Here is a 19,830-nt window from a genome sequence, read left to right as displayed (position 1 = left end):
TGAACTCTATAGTCCCTTTGAATTCAGACATTTTAAGATCCTATGATTAGTCAGAAGCTCAGATCAAAGTCTTATACTACGTATCAAAGAACTCCTGACTAACATTGGGGAGTGTTGGGGCTGGGTATGAGATAAGATTACAGTCTCTGTTCTTTTCTGGGCTCTTATCTCCCAATGAGGCTTACTCAAGGCTTCTTTGGACCTCAAGATCAAGGTCCAGAAAGACGCCCCCCTGTAGGCTTGATCAAATGTCCACAGCTGGTCAGAACAGGGATGACATCTGCCCCTTGGGATGTGTAAAGATTCAAAGCAGAGACCTTGACTTTGGGGTATATGGAGTGGTGAATGATCCTGTAAAGAAATAATTGTTCCCTTACTGTTGGTGGGAATTAGAAGTATGTGTAATATACATGGAGCCATAACTAGGATGATGCAATGGGCCTTTGTCACTATGGCACTGACATAGGAGGATGCTTCCTCCACATGTTGGTACTCTGGCCCACTAGTATCTAATGATTCTCCACTGCCAATCAACATGTGTCTCAAATAGCCTTTCTAATCTCAATCTGTCCTACCACCCTCAGAGTCCCCCATCCAATGCCTCCTCCTTGGGCTTGGGCTTAGGCTTGAAGGGGTCAGAAGAGCCATTAACCATATCATTGAAGGCATAGACTAGACTTTCTGGAGGGAAGAGGGTGTCTTCTATGCCACTATTCCACCTCAAATAAATTCATCTAGCCTCAAGAATTCTTAATTATGACTCTGAATACAAATGACCATTTCCCTAGCTAGTGGTTGTGAGCTCTGGTTTGTTCATCTGAAGCTGGGAAAGTAGGTGAAGTCTTGCAAATATGAAGGACTTGAAACAGGGTGATGCAGTTGAAAAACCACTGGGTTTTGAGTAAAAAGCCCTGTGTCCAAATTCTAGTTCTGCTCTTCTAACCTTGTGTTGTGGTTCATGATGTGTTGTGGTAGAACCTTCTCAAAGAATTCAGAATCAGACCACCTCTAATCCAAGTATAGGCATTTATTGAGATTGACGCCTCTCATGAAGCAGGCTAAATTCCCAGAGAAACCAGCAACTTTAGTGAAAGCAAGATGGATTTTTACAAGGTAAAGATACAATTATGTAACAGAAATTATGACTATTAAAAAGGCAGGAGGGGTTTGTTAAGGGATTAGGTAATAGGGGAGAGGTCCCAGCCTCAATGGAACTGTGCATATAATTATCCAATACATGCAGAAAAACCTATTGGAAGGGTATGTATATATGATAATGATATTATAATAAACCTCTTTACATCATCAGTTCACCTAAAGGACAGGTTTTGCTATTACTGCACAGGTGTCTATTTAGGGAAAGTCCCTTCTATTGTTTTGGGGTCCACATCCTGCTCAGGCATCCTGGTGGTTCTGCTTTCTGATTGGCTGACTACTGTGGTCCTGTCTGAAATTAGATGGATGTAGTTATGTGTCTGTGTATGGACACACCTGCTGTTTCCATGGGAAATATGAAGAATGGGCCTGGGGGCAGTGGCTAGCTAGAGGTAGTGGCTAGGATCCCATCACATGGACACGCCTGCTGTTCTGTGAGAAATACGAATTCACGGACATACCTGTTGTTCTAGTGAGCAATGAGGCATATATGAGGAAGTTAGCTTATTGAGTTGGGGAGGGGAGGTGTGGCTAAATAGGGGAAGTAGCTATATTGAGTCTGGGGGCCTGTGGTATGGTTAAAGCCAGATTGTGTGGTTAAATCAGGACATGCCTGCTGTTCAGTGGGGCCCATGAGGAAGTTAGAATATTGGGGTGGGGAACAGCTTTATTAGGATTCCATCACTCAATAAAGCAAAGGAGATGATCAGTCTATCAAGATAGATGGGTGAACCCAAAGGCAATCATGGAGCTCTTTCTATAGAACTAAGCAAAGGTTCATCAGGAGAGAATCAGGAAGAAAGGGGGAATATATATGTCTAGGAGTTGTTCAAGAGTGAGGCTAACCAGAGCAGGCAGGTCCAGTATGGCAGCAAGTAAAGTAAGTGAATAGAAGGAGCAGTTCAGTTCAACAAACATCTATGAAGCCCCTACTGTGTGCAAGGTACTGGCTGCTATGGAGATAGTTTGCTTTCTCTTTTGCCTCTTTGCCAGTGATGCCATCTTGGATGTTAAGAGAATAGGGATTGTTTCAGAATTTGTATTTGTGTCCCTAGCACCTAGCACATTGTCTGCACACACATAATGTTCATTGACTGATTGACCCTGCGACGTGCAGGTTGTTCTTGTTGCCTGAACTCCAGCCTCCTCCCACTGGGACTCTGATCCTGGGACCTTGGTCTCTGAACTTTCACCTTAACTTACCCAGTCCTGGGTCTACCATGCCATTTCCCAAACATCTCTGAGCCATGTCACTACATATCCTCTACTGTGTACAGTTCCCCCCTCCCAATTCTTGCCCCTCAATAAACATCATCTCCTTCTATTAGAACATAAGCACTTTGAGGGCACTTGGTCTTTCTTGCTTGTATTTGTATCCTCAGTATTTAGCACAGTGCCTGTTACATAGTAAGTGCTTAATAACTGCTTCCTCATTCATTCATTCCATCAGGTCACTCCTTCTGATTCATACTGTTGCAACTGCGAGCTGGAGGGAGCTGACACCGTCACTTCTCAGTCTAGAAACCTAAGAGGAAGGAGGGTGCTGTTCATATCAAGTGCCATAGAGCCAAGGAACTGGAGTATTATGAGACCATCCTAGGGATCCCAGGATCCCAAGAGTGGGAGAGAGAGGGAAGGGGAAGGGAAAGGAGAGAGAGGGAGAGAGGGAGGGAGAGAGAGAGAGAGAGAGAGAGAGAGAGAGAGAGAGAGAGAGAGAGAGAACCCTTCTCAGGTAGACAGCCAGTAGTGATAAAGTTAAAAAAAAAACCCATAGGAAGACTGCATCTTATAGGTGTCATTTCCTGGAGTCCTCCTGTTCATTTAGAAGGATTAGATTTGGTCTGCTCATCAACAGATACTAGAAGCTACAGAAAGGAAAAGATTTCCTCTCTGATTAAAGAACACTCTCATAATCATTAGCATTGTCCATGAATGGATGGGCTGTCTTGAATGGTTGTGAGCTTCCTACCTCTGGAAGTCTTCAAGTGGAGGCTAGTTGTCCATTCACTGAAGAGGATATAAAAAAGATTCAAGTCTCAGGCAGGGTTGGATCTAATCACCTCCAAGGGTTCTTCCAATTCCAAGATGCTATGATTCCCTCAAAGCCCCTCAATCCATCAGGCTAATTGACTCCCTAGGACAGGGGTGAATCTAACTTGGATTCAGTCAAAGGGTAGAATTTGAGGACCTAGAGGGACCTGTTGCCCTGAGGCCACAGGTTCCCCACCCCTGTCCTAGTGTTGCAGTTTGGGGTGCTGGGAAACTCCAAAGTGTAAGGGGGGTCCACCTTGAAAGAATTCAACCAGTCAAGCCTTCTCTCAGTCAAAGTGGCAAGTTTTATTTGTAACACCAGTATGGTGGGCAGATTCCCAGTAAATCTGCAACTCAATGGGGGTGAGATTGATACTTTTTTACAGAAAAAGGAAAGAAGGGTCAGTGAAAAGATCTTGACTGGATTAAGGAGTGGTAAGTAGCCTGGGGTGGACCAGGTGCAAACAATGAAAGGAGTTAAGTGGTTGGAGAGCCACAGTGGAAGTGCTAGGATGGGGCCACTGCCTTGGGCAAAATGCCAGGTACTAGGTTGTTGAAATGTATGGAAAATTCAGGTCCAGTTTCCGTCACCCCATCACTGGGATATGTAAGTCTTTGAGGGACCTAAAAGGTTTCTGACCACCACCTGAGAGAGGAATTTTAGTGGCGCTGCACTGAGTTCCTGGATTCCACCTGGTTCTACAACTTACTTAAATGTGGCCCTTTACTAAGACATTTAACTGCTCTGGGCTTCAGTTTCCTCATCTGTAAAATAAGGAAGATGAACTAGGTTATCTTGTTTTTTGAGAGAAATGTTCAAGGTTTATTAGGGCATCACATTCATCTCAATGTTGAGTCATACAAAAACAAGACCAGAAACATTCAGCTTTTCTGAAAACCTGGGCTAAGGTCAATACTCCTGCTTCTTGCTAAACCCTTTTCTGTTCTTCAGTTCCTCACACACCAAAATACTACCTGATGAAGCTTCCTGCTGTGGCTCGATCTCAAAACACTTTTAGAACTGATTTTGCAAATTTAAAAAAAAAATTATTACTGGGACCACAAATTAGGAAAGGTGATTTCCTTTATCATGCAATTTAAAAATACAAACACCAAAGAGAGCCAAATGTGGTTGGCTGGTTTCCCAGGAGTGCCTCTTCAAAAGACTACAAAGCTGAGAACACTATGGATGGGAGAAGAGTGGTGACAATTCCTAAACAAGAGCCCCTTCCCACTCACACCCCCTCACTGGATCTCTGGCAGAGACAGTGGGAGGCTCCTGGTCTCAGCTTTTTCAAATGAAATTTTCAGTTCTTTTCCAAAGGAATGAGGACTGGGGTGGGGGGTGGCTCTTTGGCAAACAATTTTAAACAATCCTTCCTCTAGCAAAACTCAATTCCATTCCATTCACATGTTGGTTTAAGTTCCCAAATTACAATTTTCCCAAAGATACTCATTCTGCCACCCTGAATAGGGAGATGGTAAGTCTTAGGAAACTCTGAGTTTATAGGTTGGTAAGGGGAAAAGTATGTCTATTTTAATTCTTTATCCCATAAAGATTTTTAAAATTCCTTTCACAAAGATCAAAGCAACCTCTGAGAATGCCTAACATCAGCCAAGGTATTCCAAGACATCCAATTACTTAAGGATGCTTCATCTTTTAGGAGAAAATTTTTCTATTTCCTTGCTTGATTTAAGTAAGATACCAGCCCCCCTCCCAAACAAAACAAAACAAAACCCTTAGCTGTTGTAAAAACTTGGCCCACTATACCTTAGTTAAGTCTTAGTACAGACCAGGCTGGACCATGTCCCTGCCTGATCCCAGACAGGTTATGAAGAATCAGATCATTCTATTGTCCTAGTATTAAGCATGTCCCCTGGGACCAGGGGAAAGTAGCTCCTTTTCTTAGTATTTGAGGAGTAGGAGCCCCAGGAACACAACCAAGACACATCCCAGCCTCTGTTTAGCCCAACCCATCATTTGATACATACATACAAGTAATTTAAAAGGCAATTTGGAAAGTATTCAATAGCCCTTGGAGTGAGTCAGAAAAATTGGGACTTGAAAATGCAAATTGGGCCTGAATGACAAATGTTTAAGTTGAAGTAGGAAGTCACAGAAACACTCCCTACTTTTCAACTTACAATCAAGCCAACATTTAATGGCCTGGGTCTGAGCACAATAAGGCCATCTCTTGTTATGCCAATCAGTGATTAAAGATCTTTCCCACCCATTCAATAGGCCTTAGGTGGGGCTAGTTAAGGGTGGATTCATTAGCAGCAGGCCTATACCCTTTACTTACTAAGTGCTAAGCCCCAGCCCCTTTCAGATGATTGGGCATGAAGCCCTCGGATCCTAAGAAGAGTATATGTACCCAGAAGGTAGCCATTAAGGTCAGAATTCAGCCCAAGGAGCAGAAGGAAGAACTCCAAGGTGATAGAGTTGTAGAGAGAGTGGAGAGTGGAGAGTGGAGACCAGAGACCAGAGAGCGGAGACCAGAGAGCTAGGGGTGGGGAGGGGGAGGTTACAGGATGACTTGGTTCTTTCCTGTAATATTGTGTTATAATTTCCTTTTTGTTACTTTAAGGTGGACTTACTGGCTTTAGAATACAACTGTTGCTGTGTTGGGTTGGAATTATTGGTCTTGGGGGTTTGATCCTCTGGTGTCTAAATAAATGTTATACTTCCTCTGCCTTCTACCTAGAGAATCTCTTATACTTTGTGATTCTGAACTATACAGGCATGTTCATGGTCATCATCCAGGTCATGAATCTTGCCTTACTGATACATCTCTATATCCTTAAGTCCCACTGAACAGACCTATGACCACCAACTAACAGGCAGACCCTCCAGGCCCCTGCCCTCTGAGGTCACAAAGAAGGGTGAGGGCAGAGAAGGCAAAACCCAAGCTTGGCGGCTGACTGAGACCAGGCCTATTGGCCTTGCCTATAAAAAGTCAAGCAGTGTCATCATGCTTCTCTCCCAAAGCAATGGAGTCTAGAGTAGTTGACATTCTCTCCAGTCATGAGCCTGTGACAATTCCTAAACAAGAGTCCACCCCACTTCATACATACAGGTGGCAGAAATAGCCTGAGGCTCCTGGTCTCTGCTTTTCCAAATGAAGAAGAGACTCCCAGGAAAGCTGTCTCCCAGTAGGTGTGGGTCAAAGGCAGTCCCCTCTAAATGAAAACTCAGACCCTTGGAGATCTCTCTCCTTATTACTGTGATTTAGTGCATGACTCAGGAAGCACTGGAGAGCCAAGTTCCCAAGACCATGAGAGCTGTCTTTCCAGAGAAGTTTCTACAGACTCAAGAGTGACTCCAAGACCATAATCATTTACCAAAATATAATCACAAAACTTCAGAGCTGTAAGGGACCTTGGGGGTCATCTCAACCCCTGATTTTATGGGGAGAAAGGCCAAAGGCCAAAGAAATCAGGGGAATTTCCTAAGGCCTCACAGTTATGTTCTGGATGTTATACAGTAGAAGAAATCAAAACAAGAAACAAACACCTATGGTTCCCAATGGTCATGCCACAAAGAAGAATCATATCTTTAACTGCCCCAGATAGTGGAGTCAAATGATAAAATCATGCAGGAAATTTTCCAGCAAGGTGAAATAGAAGAAAGTTATTCCCCAAGTTAAGCCAGAAACTGGTGGACTGACGAAGGAAGAAAAAGTGTTGAGGCAGAAGGCCAGTCTCTGACAGCATGAAGTGGAAGAACAGCAGGTGGGGCAGCAGGAGACAAAGGGATGACTTATTCTGTTCAAGCCCAGGCCACACGGATTAGGCTAGAGAAGACCGAGGTAAATTATACCAGGAATCTGGCAAGTGAGCCCAGCAGTTTGGGAATTATGCTCACACCCACCTCCCCACCTCAGACACTGCCCGGTCACAATCATCCTGCCTCTGGGGCCATCCTTCTGACTCCCAGAAAAGGGGCAAAGCAGTAACTTGGATCAAGAGTTTCCCGGAAATGGAGGTCTGGAGAGGCAGACAAGACCTTTGAGGAGAAAGGCAGGAACAAGCAGCCTATGCCTGGGTGGGCACCAGGGGCAGCAGCTGGAGCAGTCACACTGTTCGCCCAGAGGCCCAAAGACTCTCTTGGGGAAACAACAGTTTTTCAATAATTTGGGTAGTTTTTATAAATAGAGACCCTCCTGCAAACAGTTTGATGAGGAAATGAAGCTCCAGGTCCCTGGAATCGGCCCCCAAGTTGGCCGTCTCCCTCACCCCCTACACCTTCAACTTTTGCTCCTCCAATAGAAGGGAGGCTTTTTGCGTTGGGCTACACTGAATTCACGGCCTTTGCAGGCAGCTCCCAGAAGCAAGGCTAGACATGCGGAGGGACGGTTCTGCAGAAACACAAGTAAGTAAAGGTAACTTCATCTGTTCCCATCTTTGACTTTAATCATCATTCTCATCTGGGGGTGAGACCACAGTCCCATTCTAGTACAGACAGTTACATGATACAAGTTGATTGGTTGTTGCTGTAACCTTATTGCTCACACCAGAGGAGATGCTGCTTGAGTCCGTGGTCCTCAATCGTCTGCTTCTTGACCCTAAAACATAGGGTACCTTCTTCAACATAGCCCTAAGTTATGGTGCCAGTGACCAAATTGCAGATTATCTTGGGAAGATCAATTATCTCAGCGTGCATCTGGCCTATTGAGTCCCAGTCTCCCAGCATAGCCATGTGAGGAGTCTTGTGTTTGGTATCAAAGTCAATGGTGATCCCCAAAACGACCCCAATCTCATCTGTCCCAGTGTAGCACTTACCAATGGAGCCAGAAGAGTCATCTACCTTGTGGGATACCCCATTTCTGGTCAGGGATTCAGATAACTCCTTGACAAATGGCACAAACTCCTGGTTCTGGCTCAATGGGAGGACAGAACATTTGAATGGAGAGATGTTGCAATAGTTTGGCTAGTAGCTGCTTCGGGGGGGGGGGGGGTGAAAGACCAACACAAGCCCAACAACAAGAACACTGCCAGCACAGGTTCTTTTGATCTGCTTTACTAAGGAAAGTAGTGTTAGGGGGTTAACAATCTTATTTCAAACATACAAGTATCATTCGCTTTAGTTCAGGGGAAAAAACCAGCACCCTAAACTTCATTGCAAATACAAACAAATTACAAACATACATTATAAAAAGACCAAATACAATTCATAGTTACCAAGGAACCATAAACATCTGAGTTCAGAAGCCGGGGAGCTCATAACAATGGCTGGCCCAGAGTCATGCGCCACTCCTCCTATGGCTCAGATCCACAAGCAAATAACTCTGTTCTCTCTTTTTATATAGTCTTTGGATTTCATTAACCGTCATCTGAGCAACCAGAACTTAGTCTCCTACTATTGGCTCTGGTCTTAGCAACTCCCCTTAGGACCCTGAGGGCTTCACGCCCACATAGGCTTAGCACCTAGTAATTAGGTGTTTGGGCCTGGGGCTTTGCACCTAGTAAGGCTCAATCAAAGACAATTAATTTATCATTCTAAAACAGTAAAGAAGTCCCAACTTAATTGATGTTACAAGAGACTATGGCAGGAAAGCTGAAAAAATGTTCTTTGTTCATCTCCCTCTCAAACACAGACCATGTGCTCAAATACCATCCGTATGATCGCACCCAGACCAAAGGAGAGTCCAATGACCTTTGGAACAACCTCTACAAAATGGAGTGTCTTCTAGAATCTCTGCATGATGACCATGTCCTTTGTCAACTGGAATGCTTTCCCTTCATTTTCAATTGTGAATTTCCCCTTTTCATTGAGCAGATTCTCCAGCTCTGTAATATAGCACTCAGCACAGGGAGTTGGGTAATCCATTACCAACCTGGCATCCTTCTCACAGACCTTGCCAATCATTGTCTTGCTTGATTCAAACTCAACCACATTAACTATTCTGGGATCCTTGAGCATTTTCTCTGCCACAAGCAGAACTTTGGTGGCTCTCAAATAACAGGAGAGGTCATACCATGAGCCATCAGCACACCCAACAATCTCAATCCAGCCATAGGACATTGCTGACTTTGCATCCCAACAGTGAAATGGGCTGTCTCATTGTCTATATGCTACCAGAAGCAAAGCTTCTCTGGGGATACCCTGACTTTGGTGAGGCAGAGGTAGATTCTGCCAGCGAAACACTCCAACACACACATCACACCCTGCTCCACTACATCCCCAAGGCTCATCTTGTGCACAGACTGGCCATTGACCTGGGATCTTGCTGAATACAAGTTGATGCTGAGGTCTCCCATGTTGTCAAACTTAGGGTGGTGGTTTTCATTGGGATCAACAAAGTACTCAATCTCTGTCTTAGTGAATTCTCTGACTAATCAATCCTGATCTAGGGAGATCTTGAGAGATCTTATTCAGGAAGGAATTTCTCATCTAGGCAGCAGCAAAAGGCAACTTTCCCTTTCTGAATTCCAAAAGACATTTGAAATTGAGAAAGATTCCCTGGGCAGTCTCTGTCCTTAAGTAATCAGGCATGTTCCCTCCAGGCCCAATGAAGGTTTTGAACATTAAGTTGAATGACATTGAAAGGGATGTGTCATTTCCAGTCATGAGAGACTTAAACTTTGTCATTCACAAAGAGGTCTGCAAGCTCTTCCTGTCCATAGTTGTCCAGTTGGAAGAAGACATTTTCCAACTAAGATTTTTTTCTAAACCAACCTTTTCTTATCAGACATTATTTTCTGCAAGTGAGCTTTCCAGAGATAATCAGCATGAAAACATTCTCCACTTCTCCCATTTTCACCACAAAGTCAGCAGATTTATTGACGAGGCCAGATGTCTTGAGAACAGGTTCTGGGGTGAGCATAGTAGAGTCATTCTCCAGGATCTGCTCCTCTTGGATGAGGTGCTGCTGACAGAGCTGGATGATGTCATTTTCTCTCTCTCTCCCTTCTCCCCTCCCCCTACCCCAAGACAGCAAGAAATCTGATATAGGCTATACATGTACAATCCTATTAAATGTATTTCCACATTAGTCATGTTGTGAAAGAAGAATCAGAACAACAGGGAAAAACCACAAGAAGGAAAATGCAACAACAATCAAAGAGAAAATAGCATGCTTTGATCTACATTCAGACTCTATATTTCTTTCTCTGGATGTGGATAGCGTTTTCCTGGATGACATTGTTCTCCAAGGAACACCCCATAGGCCCCTGGTTATACAGGCCAATGTTGTTGTTGTTGGTCCTTCATTCTCTCAAAGAGGACCATGACATCAAGCAGGTGATGCCATGACATGCAAGTGAGTTGCATTTAACTGAGGGAGGACTGTGCAAAGTCACCAGCCTCACTTTCTCCTCCAGAGCCATCTGGGTCCAGTGGCAAGATATAGATCAGGATGACTAGAGATGGCCCTTTATGTAATGGGACCCCTCCATAAATTGTAAAGCCTTGGTCATAGAAGAACCTCCGTTTGAGGGTGTCTTCCATTTTAACTCAGTCTGTGATGTCTTCTTTGGGCTGCAGGGCCAACTTGGCCTTCAAAATCCTCTTCTGTTTGTTGAGTTCAGCTACAGTTGTGTAGATATCTACCTGGGGGACTTTGTCTTTTTTCACTTTCTCACCAGATCCCCCCATGGCCAAGTGGAGAGGGCCCAGCTTAGCCTCAGCCTGGGCCTGGGTTCCATCCATGCTGCAGCTAGCACCAGGAGGTCTTAGAGGAGGAGGAGGAGGAGGAGAGGATGCTGGGAGCAGGTCCTGCAGCTCGGGGTTTAGGGGTGGGGACAGGGGTTGCACTCCCCTCAGGGCCAGCTGCACCAGCAGTGTGCATCAGGTAGGCAAGAATCCAAAGGTGCAGAGGGGGCTTATAGTATGGGAGGAGAAAGCATGTGTCAAAGCATGTGTCAGCAGGTCTGGCTGATTAAATAGATGCGGCCCTGCCTGCCTCTGCAGGTTATCTCTTTAGGTCCTTTCTAACTCAAAGTCTTATGCACATTTATGCTGGTACCTTCTGAAAGTACCTATTCTGAGCTATTAGATATCTCTAGAAAACAGGGTAAAGGACCTAATCCTTCACAAATGAGGCATTCCAGGAAACAGCCTCTCCCTTTCCCCAGCCCTTGGCAGGACAGAGTGGGCACTGAGTCACACTTCTCATCAGTGTGGGCCTAGTGCTCATGTGAGCATCTAGTCTGGCCATTGGGACAGAGTTAATTATAACCAGCTTCTTTGGTGGGGGAATTGATTAGTAGGGTCAGCCCCTATGGGGCTTGAGGCATGCAAAGGCAGGATGTGTTGTGTGGAGCTGGCCTTGCTGAGTTGTTGGGGGTGGACGTGAGAGGATGAATCACCAGACAGTCATCCACTGGTCCCGGGAGTCCCCATGGTCTGGTGAGAATATCTCTGGAGTGGTTCTCTTCAGGCAAAGCAAGGGGTTGGGGAGGGGCAGCATGGAGGCCGGGGGATTGCCAAGTTCACGGCAGGAAGCCTACTGTGGACCCACACTCCCTCCTTGCCTGCTGCAGAGAGCTGCTTCTCCCAGACTACTTGTCTGGCTGCCCTGTGGCCTTCTCCCTAACCCTTAAATTGAATATAGTGTCTGAGAGAAAGCAGAACAACTCAACACTTAGTCTCCCCTTCAAATGCCACAATAGCACACTGTAATGGAGGGGTCACTGAACTAGGAGTCAAAAGAGCTTGGTCCTTGCCAAGGTCTGTCACTAGTTAAATGTGTGACTTGGGAGGAGTCATCTGACTCCTCTGCACCTTAGCTTATTTTATAAAATGGGGGGTTGGACCTCACATCTAAAGTTCCTTCCCTATTTCCATGCTATATTCTACTTTTTTTAGGTCCTTCCCATCTCCGACATTCTATGTTCTAAAGTCCCTTCAGACTTCCACAGTCTGTATTCTATTGCTCACTCCTGTTCTAACAGTCAGCACCAGGTCCTGGAGAAAGATCTGGATGATCAGCTTGATTTAGCTTCCCTCTTCCCTTAGCTGTAATACCCCCACGTCCATGGTACCCCCCTACCCTTCCCAAGCAAATTGGTCTCATCCCCTGGATGCTGGTCAGGAAGCTCACAACATTGCTGCTTTCCCCCGGCTCCCATACAGGGATAAAAGGACAGGCCTTAATTTTCTTCCCTCTACCATCCTGCCCATTGGATTGAGGTGGGCCCTGCCTAACTGGAAGGTGAGCCATTTTCCCTAAGCCCTTTGGTTTCTGGTCCCTTTCTCATTTCTGTAAAGGCCAGGGAGAGGGGGAGACCAGAGTCACTTTTAAGCCACTTTCTTTGTGGGGTGAGTGGGCCTGGCTGCCTGCCCATCCTGAGTGAACTGGAGAAAACACACCATTACTGGGAAGCCAAATGAGCCAGGGCAGGCATCAGGAAGCGGCTGTGTTAAAGCAAACAGACCCAGACATGCGGGCCAAAACCGCAGGGCCAAGTTCCACCAGCTACCCAGAGCTCAGCTCTTACTGGAGCTGTTTACAAAAACCTATCCTAGGAAACCTAGCCAGCCACCCCTGGGACCTGGGATCAGAAGGGTCCACAGCTGCAGGGGCCCCTCCCGTACTTCTCCACAGCCTTAAAGCTGGTGAAGGCCGCCAGATTCAGGCTAACTTGGGACAGTTGGCTATAGAGGCAGAAGCAGCTGAATCTTTCATCCCCTCTCCTTGGCCCATTGAGAACAGGTGGCTGGCGCTATTCTATGGTGACAGGGAGCTTAAGGCCAGGGGCAAGGCCTATAGGGTCTCTGCAGCTATATGGGGCCTAGGCTGGGCTCCCAGATTCCTGCAGCAGCTGACTGAGTTTTGAAAGAGCCCAGGCTGGGCTCCATCTTAGTGTTCCCAGAATAAGCCTGGGGCCAGGTCACAGGGTTCAAAATCCAAGGGGTGAATCAGCTAAATCCACCTACCACTGGCAAATTAAGGCAGAGTCTGGTTGGGTTTTGGGTTCGGTTTTTTTTTTAATTGGAGGAAGGGGGCAGATATTTCATGTTCTATGCTCCTCATCCCCTGAGGCAACGTGGTGTAGTGAGAAGATCTCTGCAAAGACTCCTGTTCTAATTCCAGTTCCTCTATGACTTTTCTGTGTGAGCTTGACCAAGTCGTTTCTTTTAGCGTTTTCTTCCCTCTAAATAACAGCATTGGACTAGGTCAGAGGTTCTTAATCTTGTTTGTTTCTGGTCTCCTTTTCAGTCTGGCAAAGCTCATGAACACCTCAGAATATTTTTACAGGCATAAAATAAAATAAAATAAAATAAAATAAAATATACAAGATTACAAAGGAAACTAATTGTATCAAAGCCCAGTCATCAAAGTAATTTAAAAAACAATTTCACGGACCCCAGGTTAAGAACCCCTGGACTAGGTGGTATCTAAGCTCCAGCAATCTATGTTCTAAAATGCTAAATTACCTTCCAGCTCTGACATTCTATGTCCTTAGGTCCCTTCCAGCTCTACTGTTCTAAGTTCTAGGTTTCCTTCCTGCTCAGACATTCTATGTTCTAAGGACCCTCCCAGCTCTGACATTCTGTGTTCTAAGGACCCCCCCCCCAGCTTTGACATTCTGTGTTCTAAGGTTATTTCCAGCTGTGATGTTCTGATTCTAAGACCTGTTTTAGCTCTAACAATTTACACTCTAACTCTCCTTCCTGCTCCAATATTTCATGCTAAAAGTGTTTATTCTCTCCTCAAATTTTCCTAGAGCACTTTGTCTTCATGGATCTTTTGCCTTCATCACATTCACCTTTATATTATTATACTTACATACTCCCTCCTCCCACACGTAGTAAAGTATAAAATCTCTGGTGTCAGGGGCCGTCATTTTTCATTTTTTTCTTCACCAGCATCTGGTGTAGTGCATGCATAGCAGATGAAGAATAAAAGATACTCCAAGGTTTCTAGGCCTAACGTTCTATGATCCAAATTTATGCTTATGTATACACTATAACTACCCAATACTCAAGAGTAACATTTTATCAATGTCTGCAGCTAAAAGAAATGAACCCCAGAACAGCTATTAAGTCCTTATGTGGCACGTGCCACGCAGCATTAAGGGCTAAGGTTACAAAGACAAAAGTGGGACAAACTGAATATCGTTTCCCTTTTAACTGAACAGTACATGTATCCTTAAGGTGTACGTGCAGTAAATATTCCATGCCCTTCCCTGGGCTCAGTGCTTTGGCAGAGGCAAGAGGAGACAGTTCCTGCCCTTCAGGATCTCATACTCTAGTTGTGGAAAAATACCCCAAACCAGAGTGTACTGGTAAGTGTTTAACAACCAGCTCTCAAAAAAAAGTACCCATGAGACACTTTTAACATTATTAATATTTTCTCCATCATTTTCTTAAGTCTATACCAGGGGTGGCACTCTAGGTCCTCAAGTGTGGCCCTTTGGCTGAATCCAAACTTCACTGAACAAATCCCCTTAATAAAAGGATTTGTTCTGTAAAACTTGGACTCAGTCAAAAGGCCATACCCAAGGACCTAGAAGGCCACGTGTGGCCTCTATGCCACAGGTTCCCCACCCCTGGTCTAGACCATCAACAAAACAATAAATCAAGCCTTTATTTGTAGCTTTGGCCAATTTCTAAGGTATAAATGCTCACATTGAACATTTAACAGTTGGCTCTCTGGCCAGTTAGAGCTGGCTCCAGCACCTCTATGTCTAAAACAATAAGAGAATCATACAAGACAGGATGAAATTCAATGCCAAATTATCTGCTACTGACTCTTCTGGTTATGGAATTTTAAAGAAAGGGAGGAGCAAAGTAAGCTGGGGAGGTTCTAATATTGTCTCAGTCACTGACTCACTGGGTGATCTTCAACAAACCACATCCCTAATCTGGCCCTCAATTTCTTCCTTTCTAAAATAAGGAGGTTGGGCCAGATCATCATCCAAGTCTCTCCTACCCAAAGCATCCCGTGACCCTCCCAGCTCTGACATCCTGCACTCTACGCTTGAAACTCTGATAGGCTACGTCAGCTAAGTTCTCCCAGAGCTGACCTTCTGTGGTCTGTGTTCTAAGGCCTCTGCTAACAGAGCAGCAGCCTGGATCAGTAGTGACACAGCTAGTCTCAGAGTCAGGAAGACAGGTTCAAATACAACGTCTTACACACAGGCTTTTGGGAAAGTCACTTAACTTGCAGTTGGAGAAGATCTGGGAAGCTATTTAGTTCAGCTCTCTCATTTTATAAACGATGGCCCAAGTGACTTGCCCAAGGTCATACAGTTAGCAAGCACCAGAGGCAGGGTTTAAACCCAGGTCCTTTGCACAGTCAATGCTCTTTCCACTACACCAAGCGTGGGGAACCTGTGGCCTTGAGGGGACAGATTCCCCACCTCTGGTCTAGACTTAAGAAAGCGATGGAGAAAATATTCATCGTGTTAAAAGTGTGTCTACACTATACTATATACCAGAGTACTACACTATTCTGTACTACCTGCAAGTCATTGAAGAAACTCTCTATAACCATAAATTGCAAAGGAGGTGCTGATATCCATTGTGGAGAGCCTTCCCTCCTTAGGAGTTCCCTTTGCCAATGAAATCACAAGTCCAGCCCAAAATTCTTAGTTTTCTTCCCTCTAGAATGTTCTAGAGCCTCTCCACAACTCTCACATTTTATGATTCTCAATCCCTTGGCCCTTCCAGGCTCACTGTCAGGCGAGGCCTGGGCTTTAGATAGGATTGTGAGCATGGTGTGCCTCTGATCCAGGATGTTCTGGGCATAAAACATAGTAGGCTCCTGGGAAACACTAGGATCCAAGCCCGGACAGCAGTCTGTCCTGGGGCCAGAGTGATTCATCTTCCCCTTCCCCCATGTCCTACTGCCTCTGCTCCTATGGCCTCCCCTCACTGTCATAGATGCCAAAGAACTAGGCTAAGGTGGTGAGGGATGCATCACACCTGGTTATTGGCAAGATCAAGGGCAGCCATGCCTGAAAGGAAATGGATTTGGAGTCAGAAGAGGTGAGTTTGAATCCTGACATGACCACTTAATACAGTATCTTTGTGACCTTAGGCAAATCACTTAAACTCTCTGAGAAGGAGGCTCCTCACTTAGAAAATTATATTGAAGGATCTTTAGGGTCTTTTCCTGCTCTAAATTTTATAATTCAATGACTTACAGGGAGTATGATATAGTGGAAACTGCACTGACTGACTCTGGAGTCAAAGGACCAGGGTTCAAATCCTGCTTCTGATGCTTGCTAACTGTGGGACCTTGGGCAAGTCACTTGTATCCTCATCCGTAAAATTAGGGAGTTAGACTATATGGCTTTCAAAGTCCCTTCCAACTTTAAATCTATGACCGTCTAATCCACCACCCTTTGACTTTGACCCCTGCAAGACCAATGAAATCTTCAAGGAGGGAGTCCAGTAAGAATGTTGACTCCTCTTCCCATTTCAATGAGGGGCATGAGAACTGCCTACTGTGGCTATGGACCAGCCACAGTCTGTGAGACTTTCAGAGGTCATTTAATTCAGCCCGTTGCTTCCAGGTGCCTCATATAGGAAAAGTGCTCCTTTGGGTCATCTTTTCCAAAGAGCTCATCTTGGGGAATGGAGAATGACACTGTCCCATTGCCTTAGCTACTGGATTGTAATAGCCTACTGCTTGGTTTCCCTGCCTCAAGTTTCTCCCCACTTCAGTCCATCTTCTACTCAGCTGTCAAAGTGACCTTTTTTCTTTTTTGTTAGGCAATCTGGTGTAAGTGACTTGCACAGGGTCACCCAGCTAGTAAGTGTCTGAGGCCAGATCTGAACTCAGGTCCTCCTGACTCTAAAGCCAGTGCTCTACTCACTGTGCCACCTAGCTGCCCCTCAAAATGACCTTCTTAAAGCTCAAATCTGTCCATGTCAACCCCTCTCCCCACCATATACACTCAATAAACTCCAATGGCTCCCATCACCTCCAGGATCAAATATAAAATCATCTGTCTGGCATTCAAATCCCTTCATAACCTGCTCATACACACACACACACACACACACACTCACACTTTTCCAGTTTCCTTACACCTTGTACCTTCTCACACGAACTCTGTAATCTGATCATACTGGCCTCCCAACTGCTCCTCTCACAGGATACTCCATCTCCTGACTCCTAGCATTTTCCCTGGCTCTCCCCTGTGCCTGGAATGCTCTCCATCCTCATCTCCACCTCCTGGCTTCCCTGGCTTCCTTTAAGTCCCAGCTATAATCCCACCTTCCAAAGGAAGCCTTTTGTGACCCTCTTAATGCTCATACCTTCCCAAGCTGTCCTGTCTATAGCTTGCCTGTACACAATTGTTCTCAGGTTGTCTTTCCCATTAGATTGTGAGCTCCTTGACAGCAGTGATTGCCTTTTATCTTTCTTTGTATCCCCCCCGCCCCCTTGCACATAACACAGTGCCTGGCACATCATAGATGTTTAATAAATGTTTATCGACTGACTGACTAGATGCTAAATCCATGACATGTGGTCTTCTGGGACCATTCTCAGCCTGCCCCAGGGAAACCTCTGATTGAATCCCCCATGATCCTTTGTCCTCTGAAGGAAAAGTTCTCTGGAAAAGGAGCTGTGAGAGCTGCTTGGAATAACACTGTGATGGCAGAATTCAGCAGGGGGAGGAATGCCCTAGGGAGGGGGAGGCTGGGAGCTCCTGACTAAGGAAGGGAGAGGAGAGGAGAGGAGAGGAGAGGAGAGGAGAGGAGGGAGCAGGGTGTGACAGAGAAGCAAAGCCTGAAGATTCTTCCCTACATTCCTGTGAGTTAAGGCCTGGAACCCAAGCTTCTAGCATCCAACATCACGTCCCCCAGAAAGAATCTCTTCTCATAACAAACGAAGAAGGTCATCCCGTCTGGGAAAATATTCTGTCTCTTTGCATGGGACTGGAGTGAGACAGAGTTTCTGGCCTTTGTTTGAAAACCCTTGGGCCATTATATTCAGAGGTGACATACTTCTGCCATAACCTGTCCTCTCTTGGGACCCCCTGCCAAGTTCTAAGGAGAGCAGTGCTCTAGAGTTAGGCCTGGCTGGCCTCTAAGCTTTCATCACAGGCATGGGTGGGTGAGTTCCTGGTTCTGCTTTCCAGCGTGCCTTGGAAGGAGAAAGAATGAGGATCCAGAGGGTTCATAGAATCACAAAATACAAAAAAAAAAATACACCATCATTATGTGAAAAAGCAAGTGCTTATTATGTGCTGGGCACTGTGCTAAGGGCTGGGGATAGAAATACAAAAGTAAGACAATCCCTGCCCTCAAGGAGCTTACACTCTGGGGGGTAGGGAGAGAGAGGGCACAGATGGGGGAGGGAGGCTAGGAAGAGGTGAAGCCTCAGGGATGGTGGGCGAGTCAAGTCACTTTCCAGAGGCAATGAATTGGTCTGATTACTATTGGGGAAAGACGGGTGCTGGGTGTGGGGATAGCTTATTGGGTGGCTGGAGTGGGTTACTTGTATAGTAATAATAAAAACAGCACATTTCTAATGGACTCTGATTTACAAAGCATTTTACTCACAACAACACAGAAGATAAGGCAACTACTATCTCCCATTTTATGTATGAGGAAAATGATTATCGAAGAGAAGTGACTTGTCCAAGGTCATACATCCACAGCCTCAGATACTAGCTGGGTGACTCTGGGTATGTCATTAAACTCTGTCAGACTCCGTTTACTCAACCATAGAATGAGGGTGATGATAGCAACAGCTATGTCATAGAATTGTGAGGATTAAGTGAGATGATATATGGAATGTGCTTGGAAAACGCTAATGTATCATATGAATTTTATTGCTATTATCACTATCGACTCAAGTCTCCCAATTCCAAGCCTGGTACCCTGGAGTACATCATTCTGTGCGACATCTTCGTCCAAGTTCAGCCCTGGTTATCACCTCCGAACCCCAGACTCTTAGGGGGTAAATCCCTGTTGTCCTAGGCCAATAGAAGGCCCAGCAAAGGTCAGTCTGGCTGCTACCCTATTTTCAACACCTCCTTAGTAGGGTCCATGAGGAAACAGTCAAAGGCAGGGGTGGGGGAACCTGCAGCCTCCAGGTCACATGTGGCCTTCTAGGTCCTTGGGGATGGCCTTTTGACTGAGTCCAAGTTCTACAGAACAAATCTTTTTATTAAGGAGATTTGTTCTATGTTTGGAGTCAGTCAAAGAGCTATACTTGAAGACCTAGAGGGCCACATGTAGCCTCAAGGCCACAGGTTCCCCACCCCAGCAGTCCTTGGTGGGGCATCTCTGTGACTTCTTATCCACCTTGAGATTTGGCTGTCCTCCCCACCCCCACCACCCTCCAGACCGCTCTAAGTTGCTGCCTGTGTAGTTACAGCTTCACGCATTCTCCTTCAGCTCACACTGCAGCCTGCGCTTCCCCATTCCTAGAGCACCCAGTGCGTTCAGAGGGCAGAGTCAGGGTCTCATGCACGCATACACTCCACCCCTGCCCAAGAAAGGAGGGATCCATGTGCCATTTCATGGGGGGTGCTGATAAGTGACCTCAATTTAGATGGATGGCCCAGTACTCTCAGGCGCAGAGTCTGCATTCAACATGCTATGGTAGAAAGAGAATTGGCCTGGGTGAATAGAAGACATTTGCTGTGCACAGAACCCTACACAAACGCTCTTGGAGAAATAAAAAGCTGAGATAACACATTCTCTGCTCTCAAGGAATTCAAATAGTACAGATA

General features: G+C 45.6%; 1 pseudogene; it reads right to left on the bottom strand.

Annotated features, from left to right (window-relative positions):
• Positions 1–7,783: 7,783 nt before the first annotated feature.
• LOC118842369 lies at positions 7,784–10,837 on the bottom strand (annotated as a pseudogene).
• Positions 10,838–19,830: the final 8,993 nt, after the last annotated feature.

This window comes from Trichosurus vulpecula, chromosome 3 (genome assembly GCF_011100635.1).
Source record: "Trichosurus vulpecula isolate mTriVul1 chromosome 3, mTriVul1.pri, whole genome shotgun sequence".
NCBI lineage: Eukaryota > Metazoa > Chordata > Mammalia > Diprotodontia > Phalangeridae > Trichosurus > Trichosurus vulpecula.
Note: the sequence above shows the minus strand (reverse complement) of the source record. Positions and strands in the feature narration are given on the sequence as shown.